Below are 23,232 nucleotides of genomic sequence, written 5' to 3'. Positions count from 1 at the left end.
CGGAGGGGGGTGGCTGACTGGGCTGGGGCTATGCTACAGCCACCCCAAAATTTGCCATAACCCCCCTCCCAGCACCAAACTCGTCCACCCTGAGCACAGCCTGGCCCAAACCCCAGTGGGAAGAGCCTGTCACCATGCCTGGCCCCAGCCTGCAGCGGCAACCTGCCCTCACTCCATGCGCAGACCCGGGGGACACATGACCCCATGCCCTTCTGGGGTCTGAAGTGACGGAAGCCGTGCTCCCTGGATGAGCTGTGGCTCCGGCCCACACCCTGTCCACTTGTGCAGTGCCTGCCCCAGCCCTCACCATGGAGGCCTTGATCTCCCCCCTTTGCCTTCCCCCACAGCAGATATACCAGCCAGATGCTGCTCTTCATGCTGCTGGGCCGCATATTGGCAATCAGACCGGTATTGGCTGATATGGCTCGTTAAAAAGAAGCCATTGGCATTGGCCCAAAAAATCTCTATTGGTGCACCATTAACTTTACATTTACAGATAGGGACAGACATTCAAAAAGCCTGAATCGATTTAATCTTTGCAGGTGAGTCTAACCTGCAGAGCTTGAACCGATCCACAAGTAGATAGACACTCACTTTTGAATTCAAGAAATCCAGGCACATGCCTGCAGTGGCTCACATCGGGGGGAGATAGAACAAACTCTCCCTTCCTTTTCATAGTGCTGAGTTGAGGAGGGGCGTAGCCTGGCCCTATGGGACGCTATGATTAGGGAGGGGTTTAAAACACCCACCTTGCCTACACAGCCCCCAGCTGAAGTGTGCCTGGGAGGGGAGAGGCAGGGGGAAGCAGCCCTTGCCAGAATCTTCCAGGCTTGCTGCTCAAAGGGTGGGAGTGTTGCCAGATCCCAGCCCCCCTGCTAATACTTTGAGGCAAAAAGGGGTGAGGGGGCGGGCAGGAGGAGGAGAGGACTGCTTCTGTGGAGTGCATGCATCTGTTGATGATATTAAGCTTTGCAATCTCCCTCTCCCTCCTTCTTCATACTGTCTGCAGCAAACTGACAGGCAAGTAAGCCAGCCAGCAGGGAGCTGATATCACAAAGTTTATCAGCCTATCAGGAAAACAAAAAAACTCTCACATTAGTTCAAGCTCTTCTTAAACAGCTTTTTTCAAGGAGGGAAGGACAGACATTACCAGCTGACTAGCTCTAAAAAGCCCTAAGCAGACACTGTTCTGTCTGCCTTTGTCCCAGTGAAACTGGAGACATACACAGACACCTCTCAGGATTAGCAAGCATGGAGATGGCATGGCTGTGACCAGATGCTGGCTGGGGTCTGTGCTGTGAGAGAAGGGATCTCTGCTTCAGTAGCGAGTGGCGGGGGAAGGAGGGCGAAGGGCAGGCCCCCACCCCTTCTCAGCCAGCTAGAGCAATGACAGTGCTCCACCTAGGGAGGAGAGGGAAAGAGCTATCCCTGCTCTCTGGAGCACACAGCACAGTCCAGCCCAGAATGAAAAGCATACTGGGATGCTGGAGGACTGTGATTTAACTTAAACCAGGAAGGGGTCTGGGACAGAAGTTCTATAAACAGGTTTGCCTCAAATCAGTTAAGTCTGATACTACATTCAACCAAGTTTATCTTAAACCAGTTTGAGCCATTTTGAAACTGGTTTATGTGCAGTGAACTTCTGTTCTGTTACAGACTTAAATCTTGTTCTGATCACTTAAACTGGTTTATGTGTCCCTAGCCTAAGAGACAACAGGTTCATTATGCCATAAGCAGTTACATAGCCACACATTCAAGTCAATTTAAAGAATATTATAAGAATAAACAAATTACACAGTTATTCCACATACAGTAAAAACTGCATGATTCAGCATCTTACAAGCTGGCATGCTCCACTAACTGACATGCTGGCTTGTAAGATAAAGCAGCCTGCACTGCCAAGCCCCCAACAACCCGGGGGCATAACGGGCTACGCAGGGCCATTTGAGGCCCACCTCCGTCCCGAGGCCCACAGGACCCGCGGGACAGGCAGCGATGCGGCAGGAGCGGTGGAGGGATGCCCCAGATGTGATGGGAGAAGTGGTGGACGGGGCCACTCAATTAACCGGCATATTTTGTTATCTGGCATCCCCCATTCCTGGGGCATGCCAGATAACAGAGCTTTTACTGTATAATGTACAATAACTCTGTGGCTCATTTGTCTCACCTGTTAAATTGAACATATGGCCACTTGGGATTGGCTCATGACAGATGCCACTCTCAGCTGAGTGTCTACTTCAGTATGGGGCAACCCCAAGGTCTGGGACAAAGCTATCCCCTCCCTAATACGGCTGCACGCAGAACCAGTTCATGGACCTTGGGACCTGTAAAAACTCATGTGCTTCCCAGCTGGGCAGCACACAGGGTTTTCACTCATCCCCGGGCATGGAGACCTTGGGAACAGGCTGTAATGGCCTAATCTCAGAGTAACCATGTGCCAGGACCTGTAAAAACTGTGTGTATCCCTGGGGTTTTAACAATCAGTTGATTATTGGCTGGGGCTGGGAAATGGACTGGGGCCAGTTTCAGATCCCGACAATCAGCTGATTTTGAGTACCTGGGTTTCAACTTCTTGGCACAGGAGGAGCCTGGGATTGTTTCCTGGGCTCCCTCCCCCTGCACTGACAAATAAGGATTGATTTGGAGCCTGACTACATTGCTCTAGCACCAATCACCCCAAGCAGCCCCTTACAGGCTGGAATGCTACCAGCCTGCAAGGGGAGACCTGTGCTTTCCCACATTTTTTTTTGTGAAAACCCTTTCAAATATTCTCGTGACCCACTTTTGGGTTGCGACCCATAGGTTGAGAAACGCTATTCTATTCCAGTCCCCTGCTCAAAGTTGACCATCCCCAACTAGATAATCCCAGTCAAGTCTTTGTCTAGCTGGATCTTAACTCTTCAAGGATGAAAATTCCATACCTTTCTGGGTAACCTGTTCCAGGGCTTTATTACCTTCCTAGTGAGAAAATACTTCCTAATATCTAACCTAAACTTCCCTTGCTGCAACTTGAGAACATTGCTCCTCGTTCTGCTATCTGCCAACACTGAACAGTTTAGCTCCATCCTCTTTGGAACCACCCCTCAGATAGTTGAAGGTTGCTATTAAATTCCCCCTCAATCTTTTCTTCCCCAGACTAAATAAACCCACTTCCCTCAACTTCTCCTTCAAAGTCATGTGCCCCAGCCCCATTTCTGATGCCTTCTCCAATTTGTTCACATCCTTTCTGCAGTGGGGGACCCAAAACTGAACACAGTACTCCAGATGTGGTCTAACCAGTGTTGAGGAGAGGGGAATAATCACTTTCCTCATCCTGCTAGCAGTGCTTTTACCAATGTAACCTGGTATGCCATTCGCCTTTTCTGCAACAAGGGCAAACTGTTCACTCATATTCAGCTTCTTGTCCACTGTAACCCCCAGGTCCTTTTCTGCAGAGCTGCTGTGTAGCCAGTGTCCCCAGACTGTATTTGTGAATGGGTTTGTTCCATCCTGTGTGCAGGACTTTGCACTTGTCTTCATTGAACCTCATGAGTTTTCTTTTGGTCCAATCCTCTAATTTGTTGATGCCTTCTGAATCCTAGCACTCCCCCCAGCTTGGTATCATCCACAAACTTGCCAAAGGTGCAATCCATCCCATTTTCCAGGTCACCAATGAACTTATTGAACAAAACCAGCCCCAGGACCAACCCTTGAGGCACTCCACTTTATACCAGCTCCCAACAAGATATTTAGCCATTGACTCTTACCCTCTGATCCTGACAATCCAGCTAGTTTTCTATGTACCTTACTGTCCATTCATCCAGCCGGTACTTCCTTAGCTTGCCTGCAAGAACGTTCTGGGAGACCATATCAAAGTCTCACTAAAATCAAGGTATACTGCATCCACTGGTCTCCCCACGTCCGCAGAGCCAGTCATTTCATCGTGGAAAGCAATCAGGTTGGTCAGGCATGACTTTCTTTCTCTTGGTGAACTGATGTTCACTGTTCCTAATTACCTTCTCCAAGTAAGAAGATTGCACATTAGAACCCATCACGCCTTAAAATGAACATCTATCAGGGGCCTTAGTCTGGGAATCAGCTATGAGGCTTAATTGATATAATTAAGGTAAAGTTGGAGGTAGACAATGAAGAGGAGTCACAGCTCTTGGCTGACCCTTTAGTACTTTTTAACAAATAGGTTTACATATAGTCACCTATCACTGAAGAAGCAAACATATACTTCAAGCTACAATTTATACTCTGATTTTAAGCCAGTTTAATTTTAGGGGGGAAAATCCTTCCTTTACACAAGTGATTCTCAATCTTTTTTAGATTACAGGCACCCCTCTACAACTTTTCTGGCATTCCATTTCAAAAACTTATTTCACCCTTTTTTTTTTTTTTTTAACTATAAAATAATAAAACAAGTCTTCTGCTATAAAGAACTCAGACCACAACAGGCAGAATGTTTTTGACACTATGGATTCCCATTTGAAATCTGTGGGTTTTTCTTGTGAATCATGTTTACGTGTCTGCACATCTAACAGGATCTTACTGTACCCCAGGATGCCATGGCACCCTGGTCGAGAATTGCTACTTTGGAGGATGCACAAATTTGTTTATAAAAATGTTCCTGCTCATTTCCTCTCTTACGTTCCACAAAAACAGGTGACTTCATTACAACATATAGAAAGAGAAACAAACTATTCATATCCCTAAGAGATAACAGATCTAGGTGGCATATATCTATGTTACCATGAAACTTTTACTAGTGTTTCTAAGCTTGCCCTAGAAACATGTTTTTTGATCACTGCTGGAAACATTCTTGCTAGCATGTCAGAAACTGCCTCATTTCTATGACTTGAAAACCTGCAGTCATAAGAAGTTAAGAAGATACTGAGTGTTTATGTTACATTACATTAATCATATTATATTACAGTGACTAAGTCTCTAAACCTTGAATCCAACTCTGCACGGGCAGAGAAGAGCAGTAGAAAAGTCAGAAAGCAGCCACTTATAGCTGCTACAGGAGATCTGGCTTTCCTGGGAAGATAGGAGAAAGGGACAACAGAGATGGCATAGTTGGGGGGAGGGAGCAGGTCTATTTTTGCTGCCTTCCCTCTTACAAAAAAAAAAAGTGTCAGTGGTCTGTTTCTTTTGTTTCTCTCGAGAACAGAGGACTTGTTTTTGTTTAGCTGTGTCTGAACCTGTACCTCTGGGCAGTATCGCCTCATTCGAACAGCATACTCTGCCCAGGATCTTGAGAAGCAACTAGCCATACTAAAAATTCCCCATTTTGGACACTTTCTCCCATGATCTTGCCTTTTTGTCCCTTTTTCCTTTTGCAAAAATACTTGAAGCAGTACCTCAATTGTTTAAGTAATGGTATAATAAGACCACCACTATAAGACTAAATATCTCCCAAAGAAATCCTCCAAGAGCTAAGCAAGAAAAAGCTTAAGACAACCTCATTAACATAATATCAACTTTGCCCACAGCCAGAAAGATTAAGAAGGTTGAGATAATGTGATGTAAGTACTGTTACAGTAGTTTTAACCACATTTACATAGTCATAGATTAGCTGCAGGTATCACAAACTGGCCAATATGTAGGAGGGAGAGTGCATTGTAGAGTGAAAAAGAAGATGAAAAGGGGAAACTCAGTGGAGGGAGAAGGCAGAATCTCTACTAAAGTATTGAAGTCCCTGTTCTCCCGAGCACTGACAGGAGTGACCAGGAATAACAGTCACAAGCTGGCAGAAGGTAGATTCAGGCTAGATATCAGGAGGCGCTACTTCACAGTCAGGGCGGCTAGGATCTGAAACCAACTTCCAAGAGAAGTGGTGATGGCTCCTACCCTGGGGGTCTTTAAGAGGTTAGATGAACACCTTGCTGGGGTCGTTTGACCCCAGTACGCTTTCCTGCCATGGCAGGGGGGGTGGACTAGATGATCTACTCAGGTCCCTCCCCACCCTAGAAACTATGAAACTATGAAACAGGGAAACCAGACACTAAATGGGGGATAATCCTCATGAAATAGTTGAACACATTAATTTGTCCTTTTAAGAAATATATTTTACCTCATTCTCATACATTGTACAATACGTATAAGTGCTCCAGATTTCTGGGTGTACCAAGCACTTGAGCTACATTGAAGGGCAATTTTTAGAAAGTGCTCAACACCTGCCTGGAGAACTCAAACCCCTTTAGGCTATCCCAAATAGTGGAGCACCCAAAATCACTAGGTAATTACTTTTGACTACTTTGGCTTAAACAAGCAGTTCTTATACTTGGTTTTACTATCTAAAAACATTTACTTCTTCCTCCTACTCAGCTCTATTTAGGATTTCAAATTTTAAGTTTACAGTGGCATATAATATCTGAACCTACTTCTAATTACTAAAGTGTATTTATGCATACTTCTACACTGGGCAAAGAAGATCTACTTCAGATTTAAAAGATGCTTCTAAAGGAGCAGCATATTCAAGGAAAACTATTTCACCCTGTATCAGACGTATATAAATGCACTCCACATGCAAGCTATGAAGATTATGGCTCTTCCAAAGGACAAATTTGTCTGCTTAGCCTTATGAAAACTCATTTCAAGCTCTGAAAGTACTATTCACTTATTCTCCAAAGAGCGCATAATATATGCTGGGTGAAACATGCAGGGATGGGTATAGTCAGATGAATATTATACATGCATACACTTGAAAGCTTTTTGGTTTGGACGAAACCATATGTTCTTAAAGTTTTTTTTTTCTTCCTGAAGCTAGCACTGTTATTATGGTTTGTACGCTGATAACTATAAAAAGTCTGAAATGCTTGGCACCAACTCGGGGGGGAAAAAAACTGTAGGCAGTCATGTGGTAAACTTCATAACATTTGGCATTTTAAGAAAAAAGCATGTGATATGAGATATTTGAAAACAGGAGCACATGCATTCTGCAGTATTTCACAATATATATTTTTAAATGTTGCAAGCAAAATTTTCAAAAATGTATCATTTAGAGAGAGGTTTTCAAAGGCAATAGAAGGATACGGATTTCAGCTGAAAGTCATTTCTGCCTTTGAAACTCTCCTCTATTTTTATACACACAAACAACAGCAACACAAAATTGAAGGTAGTGTGAAAGTAATCACTTAATTATAAGTTTTTTGTTGAAAGCAAACAAATAAAGAAATATTTACCTAAATCTACCACTACAGATGATGTCCAAATTCCAAAGTGGAAGAGGGGGCCTCCGCATCTGATGTTGATGGGAGATTACAGAGATGTAGCGAGTAATGTATAGAAAAATGTGGGTCAAAAGGGCACTGAACCATGGAGCAGATTACTTTTTTCTAAAAATAGATAAGACACCCTGAGTTTGAAGCAGCTGTAGATTTCATACTGACTAGTTAATAGGCATTAATGATAGATCTGAACATAATGGGGAATCTTTAGCAAGTGATTATTTAGAGAAAGCGGTTTAAAAGATGTATCAATTACAAAAAGGATGTCATATACAACTAGCAAAACAGTGAGATAGCTGCTTTAAGATTAAAATTAAGAGAAAAATCCACAAGTGGAAAAACTTCAGATTGAGAGAAGAGTGCCAGCTGAAGAGGAGCAAGCATCAAAGTACGTGCTTGCTTTCCATAGAAAAAAACAATGGAAAAACTGGAAATGCTGTCAAATTTACCGTCACACTGAACAGAGATTTAGAAAGCTGGGAAAACTATGGGTGTATCTGGTGAAAGTACAAAACTTAACTGTGATCCCCATCTCTAATTAAACGACAGCAGAGGCTCCAAATAGTTTGCCTTCTCAAGAGATTCTTCCTCAGTTATTAAACAGCTTTAGAACAATAACAACTATATTTCCACAGCACTTTGTATTTTAAAATTGCCACTGAAACATGGTAAGCTTCAGAAATAGATACTGATGAATAATTTGTATATACTAGAACTAGAGATAGATTTGAGCAGGGAGCAAATGAAAACAGGTAAACTCAACATTTTGCAACAACAAATATTGGCCTTAAAAAAACCCAAACAAAAAAGTCATAGCTACTGCCAAAATTGCGGCAATCTACAAACTGCCAAAAATAACAGCAAATGTAGAACAAGACTCTTTAAAAGTATGCAAAAAGAGAAAAGGGAGAGAAGACCAAGGAAAGTGACTCAATTTATTTTCATAGATTTCATAGACATTAGGAGCTGGAAGGGACCTCATGAGATCATCGGGTCCAGCCCCCTTGGCAGGAAGTCAGCTTGGATCAAGTGACAGCAAGAAATCAACCCAGCTGTTTTTTTAAGGAGTCCAGAGTAGGTGCATACACCACCTCTGCGGGGCGTTTGTTCCAGACCCTGGACACATGCACCACAAAGAACTCTTTTCTTCTATCCAGTCTAAATCAGCCTTGCTGAAGTTTATGGCCATTAGACCTTGTTACCCCTTGGGGAGCTCTGGTGAACAGGAGTTCTCCCAGGTCCTGATGTACCCGTCTTATGAAGTTGTAGGCTGCCACCAAATCCCCCCTGAGCCTTCTGTTCTCCAGACATAAGAGTCCCAAGTCCCTCGGACTCTCCTCATATGGCCTGCCCTCCAGGCCTTGGATCATATGAATGGCTCTTCTCTGGACTCTCTCAGGCTTCTCCACATCCCTCCTCAAGTGGGGGCCCAATAATGGACACAGTACTCAGAGTAAAGGTATTAATTAGGTATTAACAAAGGTATTAATATGCAGCAACTACGAACAACACAAATGATAAACAGTACAGGTTCAGAGGAAAAACAAACAAAAATAACAATGCATCAGATAATCTCTCTCTGACAAAGGTACATGTTCTGTGACCAAGGGGATGAGAATGCAGGGGACTTGATTTATTTGCAAAATCTTAATATGAAGTATTCAATACAGCTCTACTCAGAAAGCTAGAAAAATTAGAAAGCTACAGAGTGGTTACAGTACATTATGCATATATAATAGTGACTAAGTCTCCAATCCTAGAACCCAAAGTGTTTCAGGAGTGGAGGGGGAGGGGAAAGGAGCAGCACTGGGCTTTGCTGTGGCCAGAGCTGGGGGTCGAACAGAGCCCCCTTGCCTCATGGCCCCACACAGCTACCCCAGAGCTGGGGGAGGAAAGCTGGGCCAAGCCAGTGAGAAGAGGGGGCTCCATTCCATCCCAATCCTCAGGTCCAGCCACGGCAAAGCCCAGCTAGCTGCTGCCATTGTCAAGAGGCTCTGGCTGGGGATTGGGAGCCCTCCCCTCACCTTGTGGGCCTGGCCCATCTGTCCCCAATATCCTGGACCGAGTAGCTGGGGGGAGGGCAGGGGGAAGAATGCGAGGTGAAGGGGCTCCCATCCCCCACCTGAACCTCTTGACAGAGGCAGTACACAGCTGCTGGCTTGGCTTTGCCATGGCAGGACCTGGGGCAGGAGAGGGGAGGGATGGTTCAGCAGCCTCCTAGGAGGCTAGAGTGCCCCTGCCTGCTGGCCAGGGCCAGTACAAGTAGGCTCAAGCCTCACCCCCACCTCCCCCTCCCCTACCCCGACCCAATAGGTAATCATTCGTTAGGTTCTGTGGCACTAACTCATGGTGCTTTATGTAAAGCACCATGAATCAGAGAGCCTCCCCTAAATGTCTGCAGGCACCCCAAGGCACGTTTGTGTTACTCAGATTCTAAGGTCAGGTCTGGCCCAAGCTCTGGGACCTTGTACAGGTTCTAATTTCTTCTTGTCACAGGTCTTCATATTTCAAAAACCTTCCCCTGCACCTTTCCTTCCCTGTTTTGTGTATTTATACTGCAAGTTCTTACGATAAAAAATTTCACTTCGCATGGTGAGGCATAGATGAGCGTTTTTAGCTTTGAGCAGCAGCAAGAGAGTAGCTGGCTCTGTTCCGACACTGGTGGAAGTCTGGAGTACCTCCACTGAAGCCAATGGAGCTTTATTGGTTTGAAACCAGCATAAAGGAGAACTGGGTGATATGTTTGCTGAAAGGGGTATGGGACAGAGGGCTGGACCTGGCTGGTTCCAGAAGGTTCTGTGACAGTTCGAGGTGGGCTGTTGGGTGCAGGAAGGCAGCGGCTCAAGTGCTGCAGAAGCCACCCCTTTCCCTGCCTTTCTTTCCTAAAGAAGGTGGAGAGGGGGGATGGATTAATAAAAAAAGAGGAAACTGCACAGAGAAAAGGGAAAGTGAACTGTGGGAAGCGATGAAATGAGAAAAGATGCCCACATACCTGGGGAGACCAAGGGGAAAGACAGGGAAACTCACTACAAAAGTATTTTGAGTGCATGGCCCTCCTTTTGCTTTCTATGACAACAGGATGAGGAAGGCTCCAAACTAGAGATTTTTAGTGACATGGAGAAAGATGAATTGTCTTGCAGTGTCTGACCCAAGATTGAGCCCAAGTCAGTTTTTCTAGCTAGTCTAAGGTAAAACAGGTGTGGAGATCTCAGCATGCAGCCACCCTTACAACCTTAGTTATATGTACAAAAATTAGACTTTTCCAGCTATATCCAGTAGCTTTAGAAGTCACGCTATAGTCTTAACATCATCAGTAATGTAAATTGCACACTATTTTTACCATGTGTGGACATTTTTGTTTGCATATTTTAAGTTAACAGTCAGGCCACTCAGTGAGAGTTACATTTTCATTCAATAGATTTGGAGACACCCTCATGCCCTGCCAGCAAAAAAATAAAATAAAATAATGCAGGAAATGGGGCAGAACCAGACAGCCCAGCAGTAGTGGTTTTAGTTCAAGTGTCAAGCTCAAATATGGCCTGTGTTACAAAAATTAATTAAAGTACATCTCAGTTGGCTTTGAGTGTATGCATGTTTAAAACTTCTCTCCTCTCCCAATTTTGTGGCTCCTAACTCAACGTAATGTTCACAAAGGCCTTGTGCATTCCCTTGACCCTTAGGAAGGATTCAGTATGAGCACTTTCCACCCCTAGATGCACCGTGCTTCTTACTCTAATAAAGAAACCTTCCTCCTACCCACAAACTCCTTTTTCTTTCTGGCTCTGGTACCAGTATCAGTGTTCTGGCTCCAAACTTGCAAGCAACAGCAACTCTTCCTTTAAAAAGAACAAAATACCTCCTTGATATCTTGAAGAATGTACACTTGACTCCCTTCAGAACAGGACAAGAGAGGCAAGATGTGCTAGAGTACAAGACAGGAACTGAAACCAGCAATCAATCAGACAATGACATACCACACAAGTACTGACACAGCGTCTTCTGTGCCTGAAAATTTCAGATAAAATGTTAGAGGTGCACCAATACATCGGTCCGGTATTAGATCAGTACCAATATATAGAAAACTGGCTGTATTAGTTATCAGACCCATCGGGCCAATATCCAAGCTGATAAACGCCTGTGCTGCGCAGAGCCACAGTGCAGCACTCAGTCAATGAAGAGCAGAGCCAGCAGCATGGAGAGCTGACTCCAGCTGGTAAGTCCAGGGGGGTGGAAGGGTAAGGGGGGAGGGAAGGGGTGTGGGGAGGGGCAGATCAATGCCCCTCCCATGTTGAGGGAGGGGACGGGGTAGGCACTGTCCAGGCAGGGTGGGAGGCCAGAGCTGCAGCTCGGGGGGGGAGGGGAGGGGGCAGCTCCCACTGCTCCTTCCACCATGAGAAGGCACGAAGTCTGGGAGGATGCAGCATCCTCCCAGTGCTACTGATGCCTGCTCTAAGCCCAGTCCTTGCTGAGAAGAGCCCCACACAGCCCTGGTTGCAGCCTACCCCATGAAGATCTCAGTGGGCACCCCCCCCCCCATGGTGCAAGGAGCAGCAGCCACCTGCCCCTGAGCTGCGGCTCTGCTCCCCCATGCCCCACTTGGGCAGCACCTGCCCCATGCAGATCTGGGGGGCACACGCCCCCCTGCTTCCCTGTGGTAGGTGTTGCTTTGTTAAACACATACTTAGTAAACTTGAATCGCAAAAAATCCAATCTAGCCAGGAAAAAAAATGTAGTGAAGGTCACTGGTTTAGGGACTAAAAAATATCATCAGACCTCAACTAGCAAGTGTATGCAACAAAGTGTTACTTCCACCTGTCATTTGATTAAGTTGTATATGCTGGCATTGTATAATACCAATGGGTTCAGATTTGCAGAAATGTTTACCGCTGGCTAACTACTCAAAGGGAGCTTTTCCCATAAACTGACTCTTGGATCATCTGATTATTATTAAATTATTATTAAAAATATTATGTCCAAACTAGACATTTTTAAATGGCTGGTACAGAAACAAAAGCAATGTTATTAGCAGTTTCATGGATTTCTTTTAACAGTTTATTTATGTGTTATTTAGGTTTTGGTTACCTGTTTGTAGCTTTGATATCCAGTACCAAAAATTCACAGATATTATGGGCTGGAAGGGACCTCGCAAGATCATTGAACCCAGCCCCTCTGCCACAGGCAGAAAGTCTGCTGGGGTGAAATGACCCCTGCAAGATAAGCATTCACATGCCATCTGAATAAGTCCAGAATAGGTGCTTGCACCACCTCTGGGGGGGTCAGTCTGTTCCAGACTCTGGACACTCAGACTATAAAGAAGTCTGTCTCTAAATCGGCCTTCCAGAAGTTTGTGGCTATTAGACCTTGTTATTCCTTGGGGAACCCAGGTGAACAACTGTTCTTCCAGATCATGGTGTACCCTCCTTATGTACTTACAAGCTGCCACCAAGTCCCCTCCCCACAAGCCTTTTCTTCTTCAGGCTGAAGAGTCCTATGTCCCTCAGCCCCTCCTCATAAGGCTTGCTCTTTTGGCCTTTGATCATGTGGGTGCTTATCCTCTGGACTCTCTCAAGCTTATTCACGTCCCTCCTGAAGTGGGGGCCCAAAACTGGTCACAATACTTCAGCTGCAGCCTCACAAGGGCTGAGCAGAGCAAGAGGATGACCTCCCTGGTTTTGTTTGAGATGCATCAGCGGATGCATAACAGAATTTGGTTGGTTTTGCCAGCCATGGCATCACATTGGTGGCTCATATTCATAATGTTGCCATTAATGTCTAGTGGTACAAATTATCAGGGGCTATGGGAAATCAGCCAGAAGAAGGTTGATACAGAAAAGCATCCCTCTGTCAACCAGCCCTTCTCCCTGCCTGCTACACCCAAAGAAACATATATTCCTTTATCAAAAACTTATGAAAAATACACATTTAGTAACACAGTGAACATTTCGTAACTTTAAGGTAACTCCAAATAGTTAGGAGGAGTGGAGGTAAAAGGCCAGCTAATGACAGAGTTAGGTAAGGTAGCACCAGGACAAGAAAACAATAGACATGGACCTGCTGTTCGGAAAGTCCTCTTATTTCCCCTGGAGAGTATTTCTTGTTGAAAACGTCTTCTTTAATGTTAGCAGAAAACAGGAAAGCCCTTACAACTTTTTAAAGGGGTATTTTATGAATGTATAATATACTGTTTAAAGGACACACTAGCCAAAACGAGAATCAAAACACAAAGGAACTCAGTCGACTATTATACGTCATTGTCTCTGTTTGAGGCTAACTAAGATGAGCATGAAGAACACGTTTTGAAGCTCTTGATGCATGCACATTATTCCTACTGACACTAATATGAAGTGTATTTACATGAACTGAGCACAATGTAAAGGGCTGGTTTATTTAGGGCATGTGAATGATTTGTTATACATAAATATGATGCGGTAGAATAAAGAAATAGATGTACATTTAAACTAAATCTCTGCTGGAACCCAAAGTCTAATTATGCCCAAAATCCAATTATGCACAGAGATCCATTAGTAAGACAGATGTGCTGCAGTTCACAAGATCACTGAAAAAAACCCTCACTATAAACTGCCTCAGAGTTCACACAGTTCAAACATTTTTCTAGTAAATTTGACTATTTTTTAGTAAGCAGTTTTATATAATAAATAACAAATTACCATAACTTGGAAGCAATATTTCTAACAAACTTCCACGTCAAATATATACCAAGCCACCCCACTTCCTATTTTAATGGAATTTAACTGAAAGGCGCTCTTTTCCTGGCTTAACTCTGGCACCCAAATACATTTCATCTGTGATTCCCTTTTTACTATATGTAACAGCAAACCACAACCCAAAGGTTAGCTGGATAACTTTTTTAAAAACTTTACAAATTTTTGGAAATGACCTTGCCTATAATTGGGAGAACTATAACAAAGTTTCAACAATAGAGTTTATATCTCAAACTCACATAACCTAATAAAACATATATTCATCAAGGGTCCCTGAGCCTCCCAGGCCACCAAACACATGTACAAGTCACCTCAAAAATGAGAATCCTCACAAACCCCAATCTGATATTAGTGTGGTGGGGAGGAGAAAAAGGAGGGGAGTTGTGGGGGGAAGATCTTTCCTAATGCCTTGCCAGTCACCTGGCTCTTCAGCAGACAGTACATAGTCTAGGCTCCATGCCAGGAAGTCCCTGTCTTCCTAGCCTCTCCTGCAGGCACCTTCTGCTTGCCTTCTGTTGTTTGGGCAAGATTCAGCAGCAGAGAGGTAGCTGTCATTGAAAGGACCAGCTAGGAAAGAGGCAGCGATCTCAGCAGCACAGCACTCAATACCAGCCAGAATTTTTTTCCCCCTCAGATTTATAAGGTAAGTATTTAGTTGTTTATGTAAAAATGTACTGGTATGTAGCATGATCTCCCCATAACCTCAGTGAGGTTATCAGCTGTAGCTTGGTAGTTATGGTTACACTAGCCAACTGCCCGTCAAGTATGATGGGGGGGGGTGGGAATGGAGTGCCACCACCAAATACCCCATGCTGCTGCTGTTCTGCCTGTTGCAGGGAGCAAGGTGGGGGAGCCGAGGCCAGTGCTGCTGGCCTCAGCTCCCCTACGCTCTGCCCGGTCCTCACCGCAGCTTCGGAATCACGGCAGTGCTCCCCCAAACTTGAAGCACTCCAATTGGCTGTTTCCGTCAGCCAATCAGAGTGCAAATAAAGCATTACAGACAGACAGACTTAGGCTTTTATAATATTAGAATTTTGTTTTATTCAAAGAAGTTGCTAAGAAGGAAAATAAGGCAAAGCTTTATGCAAACTTTATATAAATTCCATTTCTAATTAGATTAAAAAAATAGAACTAAATCCTTTTAACCAACTGAATGTTTCATGGAGACATGTAAGAGGAGAGACATGGTCCTTCAGGGAGGAGGCAATTCCTTAAAGGAAAAGTGGAGCCTCAATCACTGAAATTCCAACTGCAATATGCTTCTGGAGGCCAACATACTGTGGCTCCTTGAAAGTTGCTGTTTTCTTCCTGCTCTCTCAGTGGTTACTACTAGCGCATACAATAATGATAGAAATACTCATACAGAGCATCAGCTGAGCAACTGCACTTGTGGCCCAACATTTTCTTCTCTTTTCTTCTTAGTTGCTAGCATACTCTCATTTCCCTCTCTTCAGGCAAACTGTATATCTGAAGAGTAGAAAATGGGAAACACGCACACAATGTAAAATAAACATAAAAAGAAAAGAAATACTGGACAGAGAAAACTCAAGATGTGGTAACAAATGGTGTAAGGGATTAGAACAGGGGTAGGCAAAGTATGGCCTCCACTTGATTCTTTCCAGCCTGAAGGTAGGCAGCATGGGTGGCTCTGGTATCTACTGGCACTGCAGCGAACACTGGGCAGAGGCAGCCCTGTCTGCCTGCCTGGCACTGTGCGGCAGGCCCTGGGCAAGCCACGCTGAGGCCCCAGTGCCCCTGCTCAGGGTGGGCCACCAGCAGCGCCCCACCTCTCAGTGGCTCACGGCTGGTGGGAGTCATCCTGGGCATTAGGACCATGAGGCAGGTGCTCCACGCCTGTGTCCAGAGACAGTGGAGCTTCCTCGACACCTTCAGGCAGATGAAGCCCCAGTCCTGGCTCCGGCCCTGCCTTGCCCCATGCAGTGCTGAGAGCCAGCGCAGCCATCTGGTGCCTCCTGGCAGCCACCAACATCACTCCCATCCTGTACACCCAGGTAAGGCTGCCTCCAGGGCCCTGGGACTCCTTCTGGTGAAAGGGGGGACCCTCCACCCCCAAGCTGGGGGTAGGTACAGCCTGTGTGGCCCTGATGGGGAGCTGGAGCAGACTGGAGGGGGCTACTGGACTTCCCCATGGCCTTGTGAGGGCAACTGTGGATGGGAAGGGGTGGGGGACAGGTGGGTCTGGGGTGCAGGTGGCTCCTGAGGTGCATGTCATGATGCAGACAGGACCTCCCTTATGATCTGGATGATGGCTGAGTAGTGGCAGGGTTCTGCTAGGGGTGAAGGCATCTTCCCAGAACCAAGTGTCCTACTAGCTGGTTTCTATTCCCTTGGGATCCCTTGAAAGTTTATTTTGATCTATTAAGCAATCACCTCTACATACGCTACACAAATATATATATATATATAATTCAGGACATTTAAAAAAAAAAATTAAAATACTTTAAAGTAAATTTGATTTTTACCATGATTGTTTTTTATCTTAATTTGTTAAAATGATATCTTTACCATTCATTGTATGTGTACAGCCCTCAACAGCTTACCAAAACTCATTAAGTGGCCCCTTACCTGAAATTGTTGCCCATCTCTAGATTAGAGAGTATGTCAGTTATTAATCAAAAAGTATTTAACAACTTTAGGAACTATGACTGGCTCGCTACCTTTTTGGCCTCAAGGCACCCCTCACTGGACTTGAGGTACCCCCCTCCATAACATTTGTGAATTGTGTGGTACCCAATTTCAAAAACTAATTTATATATTACTGTGATTACTTTCTTGTAGAGGGAGTCAGGGATTGACCAGGCAGGGATAAGCTTCAGCCTGCGCTTATCTACTTATCTTCTTGCTCCTTGAGGCACCCTTTCAAGGATCTTGCAGCAACTGCCACAGCACTCTGGTTGAGAATAACTGATCTATGAGCTTAGAGGGCATTCAAAGGAGTTAATTACTTTTTTCATTTCAGGATGTGAATCTAGTATACTAGAGCTCTATTACTAACAGATTTGTTTCAATATAGTATAACCTCATAAATCAGGCGTGCTTGGGACACAGCACCTGCTAGAAATTTGAAAATGCCAGATTTTTGGAACCAGTGTGGAGGCTGGTCGTGGAGCAGGGGACTCGGGTAGAGCGTCAGCCAGTCCTGAGCAGTGGCTGCACGTGAAGTGGGGTGGTGAATGGGGAGCCACCATGCGCAAGATTTCCCCTCTGTGTCCGGGAGGGCGGGGGGGAAATGGTGGCCAGTCCCAGAGCGGCAGGGGAAGTGCCGAATTTTTGATAATTCTGGATTTTTGATATCCGGATTTATGAGGTTATACTGTATTATAAACTTTAACCTACTAAGCTAAAGCTAAAAGTGTTAAAAGTTCTGCTTTTATTTACACTAACTATAGATGAATAAAATGATTCTTGGTTACAGACATCTAAATCGTTACATGAGAACTATGAGATTGGAGTCATGGCTTTGACAACATTTGGTGGGTGGGGAGCAGGTGCTGACCTACCTCAGACCCAGAGGGAAGTTTCAGCAACACAAACAAACTACAGTCTCCATAAATTTCAAGCATCTCATACTGGTCCTTGGAAGCAAAGCCACTCTCTACAAGCTGGGTCAGTCCAACCTGCCACTGGAAAACAATGGTACCTGGCCAGAATTAAAAGATCAGGATCTGTATTCACATAAGACTTAGTTTCATAATGTAGGCAACCTACTAAACAGTACACCCTCTGTTTCTGTAAAGCAGGTGTTGGTAATGTTTTCCGGTGGCAGGCTGGACTGACCCAACTTGTAGAGAGTGGCTTTCCTTCCAAGGACCAGTATGAGATGCTTGAAATTTATGGAGACTGTTGTGCACTGGATTGGTCTAGCTAACTCCCCTCTGATGTCATTTAGAGGGTGTACTGTAGGAGAAACTATAGTCTCCATAAATTTAAAGTTTCTTCTACTGCTCCGTGGAAGCAAAGCCACTCTACAACTTCAGGGATCAGTATACTACAACTCATGCACAATCAGTTTTGAGACAAAGTTTATACAAGTGGATGCATGATATTTGAGCCACTAGAAACTGGCTCAAGGTCACCATATACTTACTTTTCACATACCATATAAATATTCCCCAAACACCTACACAAACTAATTTTTATTTCAAGTTAAGATTGATACAATAAATCCAACTTTCACACAGAAAAAATTTAAATCAAGGATTAGGAAGGATGATATCAGTTAAAATATTATACACTGATATTTTAATTCTCTGTGTTGCTGGGAGCATGAATAAATTACACTTCTGTTCCTAAGACAGCCTTAACTCTAATTTACTTAATATACACAGCTTTTATATACAAATGGTGTTTTTATTAGTGTGTCCCAAAACATGCTGAGGTTTTAGTATCACACCAGAGAGTGCTGGACGGGACTTCATGAGATCAATTAGTCTAAAGGTGCCCTACCTGTGGCATGTGCACAACAAATAACACAGGCAACCTCTGTGTATGGTATACAGCAGACCTGACACACAGTAGCACATAGGGCAGGAGCAGAAAAGAGCAACAGACAGCACATGGAAAGTGGCACTCAGAGAAGTCATGGGGCTTAATTTGTGGCACGCCTGTCAAAAAGGTTGATACTAGTCTAGGCCCTGGGTCAAGACAGAATTATCCCTGCCTAAACCATTCCAGGTAAGCATCTGTTTAACCTACTCTTCAAAATTTCCAGGGATGGAGTATCCACTTTTCCTAGCTAGCCTGTTCCAATGTTTGACTTCCCTCATAATCAGAAAGTTTTTCCTTATCTCCGACCTAAAATTTCCTCTCCTCCAACTTGAGGCCATTTCTCCTACTCCTGTCTCCTATGTCCACAGAGAAAAGCCTCACTTCAACTTCTCTGAAATCTTGCTTCAGGCATTTGAAGACTGTTATCAGATTCTCCCTCGGTCTTCTCTTTGCCAGATTAAATATCCCTAATTCTTTCATTCTTTCCTGATAAGCCTAGATCCCGATTTTCTCTATTAAAAATCCTAAATTCTCATATTAAAAAAACATAAAAATCAAATTACCCGATTAAAAAAACCCCCAGATCGCGTTTTTCCATGATTAAAATGAAACACCACTATATATATAGGTACCAACTGAACACAATGTTTTATTGACACATTTACAATTTTAAAGAAATGTGGAAGCCTACCGGTGCCTCAATATCTAAACACCTATATATTTTTGTGTTTGTTTTTGTTGCATCATGGAAAAGCAGAGCTCTTCCTGACTGCTTTGCTCACCAGGATTTGGATCCAGCTGTGGCTGTCCATCGCCCCCCACACTTTGTGGTGCTGAGCAACCTTGATATTCTGGTACCCTGCCCCTGCCCATGCCGTTGCCCCTCACTCCCAAGACACAGCCCCTCCCTGCCGACCCACAGTCCCCTGGCCCTGCCAGTGCCCCTCACTCCCAAGCCAGATCCCTCCAGCCCAGCTGGTACCCCTTACCCCTACGTGTGTGAGGAATAGGGGGCACGGGGAGCACAGGTAACACATCACGATGAGTAGAGGGGCACATAATCCCCCCCCCCCGATTTCTGTACCCACAGTAGGATGCAGGGCTGCACCTGGGCCAGATCAGATCTGGACACAAGCCACCTCTGCAGCCAGGAGCTGGCATGGGAGGAAGCTCTGCACCACCATGGCCGCCAAGATAAGGCACAGCTGCAATGCAGTTTGGTGTTGTGATTCCCACTGCTGCTGGATGGACAGAGGCATCTCACCTTGGCGACTCTGGCAGAGTGGTGCTTCCTCCCGCACCAGGTCACACCCGAAGCTGATCTGGCCCAGCTGTGGGCACAGAAATCTGGGGGCATGGTATAGAAATCTGGGGGACATTTGCTCCCCTGCCATATCACCTATGCCCCCCTGCCCCCATAAACATAGCTGTGGGGAACAGTGGGAGCTGCTCTCCACCCCACAGTCTGGTTGCTGTGTGCATTCGTACATACATGTGGCACCTTATTCCCCCTGCATCCCGCTCCCCTCCAGCTCTAAACAGCCCCTTGCACACTGGAACTTTTCCAGACTGCAAGGGAAACCAGTAGTTTCCTGCATTTTTCTCCTTTAAAGGAGAAAATCTGCATTTTTCCACAGCAAACAGAAAATCTGGATCCCTGCTCATAAGTTATGTTTCCCAGGCTTATGCTCATTTTTGTCACTGCTGGACTGTCTCCAATCTCTTTATATGAGGTGCCCAAACATGGACACAGTACTCAAAAGGAAGACAATTTCTTTGATTTACAAGAGATACTCCCATTAACACAACCTGGTATGCTGTTAGCCATTTTGGCAACAAAAGCACACTGTTGGCTCATATTCAGCTTATGGTCTACTGCAGTAGCGCTCAACCTTTTGGCCCTGTAAGCCACATGAGTGAGGCTGAGCTAGCCCATGGGCTGCATAAGCCCCATACTCCAGGATCAGGCCCTGGGGCCCCGCACCGCCCTCTCTATGCCCTGAGTGCCAGGAGCAGGCCCTGGAGCCCAGTCCTGCCCCTGCTTGGCCCCACACACTGGGATCGGGTGTCCAATCCAGTGCACACGGTCTGAAGCTCCCCACAGGTCTGGAAGTGTGATGGTGCAGGTAGGGTGCCACTCTGTAGAACTGGAGCACAGCCAACCTTTCCCCAGTTTGTATTTGTACATGCATTTATTCCATCCCAAGTGCAGGACTTTGCATTTGTCCTTCTTGAATTTCATTTGACTGATTGCAGAACACTCCTCAAGTCTATCCAGGTCATTCTGGATCCTAGCCCTGCCCTCCTGAGCATCTACATCCAACATGGTGTCATTCACAAATTTGCTAAGAGTGTGCTCACCCCCCTCCATCCAAATCATTGACAAAGATGTTAAACAATAATGGACCTAGGACAGAGCCCTGAGGAACCCCAACTAGATGATGGGTCATTGATGACTACTTGTTGAATACAATGATCCAATCAGCTACATATCCACCTTACAGTACTATCATCTAGTCTGTATTTCCTCAGCTTATTAATGAGAAGGTTGTGGAAGATTATCAGAAGCCTTACTAAAGTCATCCACTGCTCTCACCACCATTTGTAGAGCCTATCACCTTATCACAGAAGGAAATCTAGTTGGTGAGACATGACCAGCTCTTGGGGAATCCATGCTAGTTAGCTCCTAATCACCTACCCAAAAGGCTTATGGTCTAAAATTTACTGTATGTCATCCTAAGCATGATGGAGTAATTAGTGAAATGTATGATTTGTATGGGGAAATATGAAGGATGAATATGTATATAAATACTTGTTTAGGTTAACTGCTTTTGTTTAAGAATGCAGACTCATAGCTGGAAGTCAATAGTTACATTGTCTGGAATTATTCTTAATAATTATTTTTTGTTTGACATATGATGCCTAGCTACAACAGACTAAGTGTTAAAATAGGTATTTTTCAATTAATGTTTTTAACCTTGAAAGCTGCATTGGTGAAATTGCCTTATGTGAATCTATAAAAAGCTGTGGTATTTGACATAATAAAATTAAATGGTGCATGTGAGAGAGAGAGAACGAGCCAGCAGGCTCCAAGGCTCCCAGGCTAAGCAGAGGGTCAGCGGCCCCAGGCCCGAAGCCTGGCAGAAATTCCCCTTACCCAGGTTTGTTGGGAAGGGCAGGGCCGATATTTCCCCTGCCAGTATAAAGAGGAGGCCGCGACCGAAAAGCGGGAACAACGCAGAACTGGAAAGAGGAGGTGGAGCAGGCCGGCGCACACTGAAGGGAACGCTGAATGCGACACTGAACGCTGGTAGGAGCCTCTGGCAGAGAGCAAAACCCCAGCGGGGTTTTGGAGCCCAGTTTACTGGCCCCTGCGGGGAGTAGAACTGTTTGTTTACCCAGGAGCTGGCTGAGCCCAGCAAGAGAAGGGTACTGTAAAAACCCTAATAGAGGGGCACTATTGACTTTGGGTACCGTAATCCCTGTAACAGGGACGCAGATCAACAGTGAACTTAAGCTGTTAAAAAGGAATCTCGTTAAGCCCTACGGGGGTGCTCTCCAAGAGCCAACAAAGGGGTGCCTGACCCCTCGAAGGTCAAGTTTGAGTTGAAAGGGGGCTGCTGACCAACGGAGCAGCTACCCAGATCAGGGGAGCCTTATTGGCCTTCGTGTTTGTTTTGATTGACTTTTCTTTGTGGATCATCTGTGAGGAACTGAGGATACGTGGCCAGACCAGCTGGTTGGCCACCCCGCAGTGGAATGGGCGAGGGTGTAGGGGTGGCGGAGCCCTCAGAAACTCGGGACCTCGCGAGACGCCGGGGAGACTCATAATTGGACTACAAGCTGAGACATCTGAACCAACTCCATTAACATCAAAGATGTGGCAGGTGAAACGTATGCGTGTGGGACCCAATTATAACAGATGACACCCTAGGCAAGTGGCAGGCGGCGTCTGTTAGGTCCACAGGGGACAGTGACCCCCGACAGTGCAACACAGATACTAAAGTCACTCTGAAATGTGCATATTAAATTCAATATATTAAATATATATTTAAAAAACCCACACTGCCTATTCCAGAGGAAGCAGTATCACTTGCTTTTCAAATATCCCTTTGCAGTATGAAAGAACTCTAATGAGGGGCTGCCACAGAGAAAAACTGCTCACTCTCCCTGTGGCTATAATACTGGCTTAGAAAGCAACAGCACCTTGCTTTTGCTTAGAATCTTTACAGTGAAAAGACCTGAAGACAAGACTGATATACAACAAGTTCTGCCTTACCAAAAATCACAACACCCAATTGTTTCTCAGTGAGAAACTGCTTAAGACTATTACCATGTATAAATAACCTTATGAAGGTTTTCTCTTGTATATCTACCATCAACCGCCAAAAAGCCCCAATGAATGTATCCATTTTAAAAATTAAAATGGATTTTTAAAGAAAATCAGTATGTTTTTGAATACTATACACCAAAAAACAAACCTAGCAAACATGCTTTCAGAAGACACAAATCTAGACATCTTTAGATGCTCTGGTGATTCCTGTTGGCTTCCCATCCCCCAAGCATATACTCTCAGCAATGGATTTGGGAACACAAATCCACTAACATTCAAATTCATGCATCTAAATCCTTGCACTCATGCAAACCTCTCATTAAATTATTAATACTAAACTAACTGTCACATTCACAACCTCAGAATTATTCAAGTCCTTCTGAGTCAATTGCATTTGCTCTACAGAAAAGGGGAAAAGTTGAGGATCAACCTGGAAAAAAAAAGAGAAGAGTCT

At 44.8% G+C, this 23,232-nt stretch overlaps 1 protein-coding gene across 1 annotated transcript in view; it reads right to left on the bottom strand.

Moving 5' to 3' along the window:
* Window positions 1–23,232, bottom strand: part of ZBED4 (zinc finger BED-type containing 4) — a 36,142-nt gene that overhangs the window by 6,673 nt on the left and 6,237 nt on the right. The gene's annotated exons all lie outside the window — the stretch shown is intronic.

This window comes from Crocodylus siamensis, chromosome 4 (genome assembly GCF_052110815.1).
Source record: "Crocodylus siamensis isolate JL-2025a chromosome 4, ASM5211081v1, whole genome shotgun sequence".
Taxonomy (NCBI): domain Eukaryota; kingdom Metazoa; phylum Chordata; order Crocodylia; family Crocodylidae; genus Crocodylus; species Crocodylus siamensis.
This window is presented reverse-complemented; position numbering and strand designations above follow the sequence as displayed.